Source organism: Euphorbia lathyris, chromosome 9 (assembly GCF_963576675.1).
Source record: "Euphorbia lathyris chromosome 9, ddEupLath1.1, whole genome shotgun sequence".
NCBI lineage: Eukaryota > Viridiplantae > Streptophyta > Magnoliopsida > Malpighiales > Euphorbiaceae > Euphorbia > Euphorbia lathyris.
In genome coordinates, this window is record NC_088918.1 from 58,056,333 (window position 1) to 58,060,754 (window position 4,422).

General features: G+C 37.3%; 1 non-coding gene across 1 annotated transcript; it reads right to left on the bottom strand.

Moving 5' to 3' along the window:
- Positions 1–4,114: 4,114 nt before the first annotated feature.
- On the bottom strand, positions 4,115–4,221 carry LOC136207621 (small nucleolar RNA R71). Its single transcript, XR_010676753.1, has one exon. It is a non-coding gene; the product is annotated as a small nucleolar RNA R71 (small nucleolar RNA).
- Between the last annotated feature and the right edge of the window lie 201 nt (positions 4,222–4,422).

Below are 4,422 nucleotides of genomic sequence, written 5' to 3' on the forward strand. Positions count from 1 at the left end.
ATACCAATGAGATGAACAGGTGACAAGGATGAATCTACCCATCCTGTTATCTCAAGTCGGGTCCCCAATCCTAATGAACTACTTTTCATCGGATCCATGTAACTGTCCAGATATCGATATATATGAAGCTTGTGAGATCAGCTTTCTGTCGGACAGAAGATATTGTTACATGCAAGTCTCAATAGTGATATGTCAATCCTAAACATATTACTTGACTTGGGGTGGTTTTAAGTTTATTAGTTTATTACAAAGTTTCGTCTCACTTCATGCTTGTATGAACACTTTATAATCACTTTAAACAAACTTACAGATTTCCTTTTATTAGACTTTATTTAGTGCTTAAAAGGGATTGCCTTTATATAGTCATAAAACATATATCTCATTAAAACAAATGATATAAAGAACACTTCATTTACATTAAGTTTGTATCCTAGAACAATTGTCCATAGGACACTAAACCCCAACAGCATTTACAACCAAAGGCACGAAAGTATCCAATATTGGGCTTTCGTCCTTTCCAAAGTTCGTAGGGGGTTTTCTTTAATATAGGTCTAACTAGAGCCCTATTAAGAATATAGCACGCTGTGTTGACAGCTTCTCCCCAAAAGTACTTTGGAAGCCTATGCTCACTCAGCATTGTCCTGGCTATTTCAACCAAGGTTGTGTTTTTCCTTTCAACAACCCCATTTTGTTGAGGCGTTCTAGGAGTAGAGAAATTATGGTCAATGCTGTTGGTTTCACAGAATTCAACAAACTGTTGGTTCTTTAATTCTCCACCATTATCATTTCGGATGTGAGCTAACTTAAGGTCTTTATCATTTTCAAGTTTTCTTACTAAATTTGAAAACGTCTCAAAAGTTTCATCCTTGCTACTCAGCAAGATGATCCAAGTGTACCGAGAAAAGTCATCTACAATGACCAAGGAAAATCTTCTTCCACCCAAGCTCAGCGGCTGGACTGGACCGAAGAGATCCAAGTGTAGTAACTCCAATGGACGCTTAGTTGAGACAATGTTTTTACTATGAAAAGATTGTTTGCTTTGTTTTCCAGCTTGGCAAGCGTGGCATAATTGATCTTTTTCAAACTTAAGTTCTGGCAGTCCCTCAACCAATTGCTTTCTTGCTAATTTGGCCAGGAGGTCCATGCTTACATGACCAAGTCTCATGTGCCATAGCCAGGAATTTTCTTCCTTTGACACTAAGCATACAGTTTTTGAAAACTTCATTTCTAAGTTCAGCATAAAGACATTATCAATACGAGGGGCAGTTAAAATTAACTCATTTGTTTTACCCTCGAATATTTTACATCTAGTGTCATCAAATATAACTTTTCTCCCATTGTCACATAGCTAAGCTACGCTGAGTAAGTTATATTTGAGTCCGCTGACTAGGGAGACTGACTCAATAGTAGGATTACCACCAATGGTTCCTGACCCTACTATCTTACCCTTCTTGTTGTCTCCAAAACTTACACTTCCTCCTCGTTTACGCACAAACGTGATGAACTGAGTTTCATCACCAGTCATATGCCTCGAGCATGTGCTGTCAATGTACCACATCTTTGACTTCTCAACACACCTCAGGCTTACCTGCAATATAGCTAGTTGCTTTTAGGTACCCAATTCTTTTTGGGTCCTTGCTTGTTAGGTTCAACAGGTAAAGCATCATATTTCATTTTATGACGACATACTTGGACAGTATGTCCATTCTTTCCACAGAAGTCACAACTGACCTTCCGTTTAGAATGTTTCACTGACTGGTCAGCACCCCAGTGCTGAGCGTGCCAGCACACCTTTGTGGTGTGTCCTTTCTTCCCACAGAAGTCACACTGGAAATTCCGCTGAGGATTCCATCTCTGCTGACTAGTACTTCGGTACTCAGTGTTCAGAGGAATATTTCTCTTATTCGGTGTGGAGATTTGTTAAGCCCAAAATATACCTAAAATATCATCATTAATTACATCAATATTGCTACGAATTTATGCTATTTATAACTGTTTAGGAAGCTTTTACTCTCGAATATGTTTCTTTCTTGTAAGGTACATAAATATTTGGTAAGATCCAAATAGGAACGAAAATAGCTCGAAAACAGAAGAAAAACCCTACAAAAGGAGTCGAAGACGACAGAAATTAATAACGCCAAATCGAGGATGCGAACGAAAGCTGAAAAACCGAAAAACGTTCCGTGCCGCGACCGCAGCCCCCAAATTCACGGTCGCGACACGCGTTCCCCAGCTTTTCCTTCCTTCGTTTAAAGACCAATTGATGCTCCCCCATTCTCGGTAGAGAATTTAACATTCTCGGTATGAGCAGGAGATTTTAGAAGCCTAATTACACACTTTCGTTTTCGACGAAACGCGATCGTTCGGGTGGATAAAGACGTCCTTTCGCAACGGACACGATCCTTCGCAACGGACACGATCCTTCACAACGGACACGACACTTCAATTAAGACTCTTCAACATCTATAAATAAAGAGTTGATGGAGAGTTGAAGATATGTAGAAAAAAGAGATTAGTATAGAATTTATGCAGAAATTCCGAATCAAGTGATTCAGAAGTTAGATTTCGATTCTGTAAAAAGCAATATGCTGTACACACATTGTTTATTCAATAATAACAAGTTTAGTAGCGTTTAGACATTGTTCCAGTTTAGTTTTCATTTTGGTAGTAGACCGACCCAGTCTCTATTACGAAGATTCAACGAGAAGATTGAGTAGAGGATCCGCCCCTGAGCCTGACAAACTCTAACGAAACCCAAGGAAAGGATTGATCAACCCGTTCACTTGCAAGCCGTCGAATGTTTCCATGCTCCATGTTCTCTGTAAACTTGTATCAATTTATATTTCATCTAATAAAGTCCGTTCTATTCGATAGATTTTTATGCAGCACTTATGGTAACCAATCCACTAAAGTGACTGCTGGTGTTTTCATTAAAACGTATTTAATCCAAAATCTTTACAAGGAAACTTTGTTGAACACTTAGGCAAATTATTATCTCGAAAGAGTTTTAATTTGATTAAGGGGAACTATCCCGAAAGGGTTTTGTCATGTTCAAAGCCAATTAATTAGAGGTTCCGTCATTTATTTCATCTTTATAATTCGTACAAAGTTTAAAGTTGTTTTCTTTGCTTAATGCAAACGAATACATTCGTTTACTTTTCTAAAAAGTACTAAAAGTTCCTATCTTGCAAATTCATTCTTAAATCAGAATATTTTATAACGTTTTCATACTCTAATCTAATTCTCATTCTAGCAATTTCAAAACCAAAACCGATTAAACGATTTTTCCATATCATAAACCTAAAAGTAAATTTAACCGATTGTAAATAAGTTTTGTTAAAAAAACGTTCCCTGTGGGATCGATATCTTTTATTACTACAAGCGTATACCGTGCACTTGCGGAAATCGCTCAACAAGTTTTTGGCGCCGTTGCCGGGGAACGCCAAAATTTTTGACAAAATTTTAAATTTTTCGTGTTTTATTACGAATCTAGGTTTATTCATACTTATTCAAACTTTTATATTTTATTTATTTTCAATTACTAACATATTTATTTTTCAAATTCTGTTTTTTTAGGTAGTTTCGGTTCGTGCGAAATTTCAAGTTCATGCACAGTTCTCGAAGTTCGGGCACGTCACCAGATCCTATTGACCCAGAAATTGAAAGAACTCTTAAAAAGAACAAGAAAGAAAAGAAAAAGAAAAACAAAACCCCAATAAAAACTAAAATTACCGAGCCAGAAGTTATGGCCACACTTATGGATTACGCTAGGCCAAGAATGGCCGGTGTAACAAACAGTATAGTTAGACCCCAAATTAATGCACATCATTTTGAAATTAAGCCTGCGTTGCTTAATATGTTGCAAAATAATGTAACGTTTTACGGGTTACCTAACGAAAATCCTAATACCCATTTGACAAATTTCTTAGAAATTTGTGACACTTTTAAAATTACTGATGTAACTGCAGAAGCAATCAAACTTCGCCTTTTTCCTTTTACTTTGAAGGATCGAGCCAAAGAATGGTTAACTTCTATGCCAGCCGCATCAATTGAGACTTGGGAGCAATTAGCCCAAGCATTTTTATCAAAATTGTTTCCTTTAGCAAAAACCGCAAGAGTCATTAAAGAGTTAACATCTTTTTCTCAAAATGATAATGAAACTCTTTATGAGGCTTGGGAACGTTTTAAAGAACTTCAACGTTTATGCCCACACCACCAATTGCCCGCTGAACTTTTAATGCAAACATTTTATAATGGACTAAATCCTACAACTAGAGGTTCATTGGACGCTATGTCTGGAGGGTTATTCATGAAGAAAACATCTGCCCAAGCAAGAGAACTTTTGGAGGAAATGGCAATCAACAGCAGTATGTGGCCCGCGGAACGTGGACACGTACCATCAGCGAAACCATCATCCTCAAC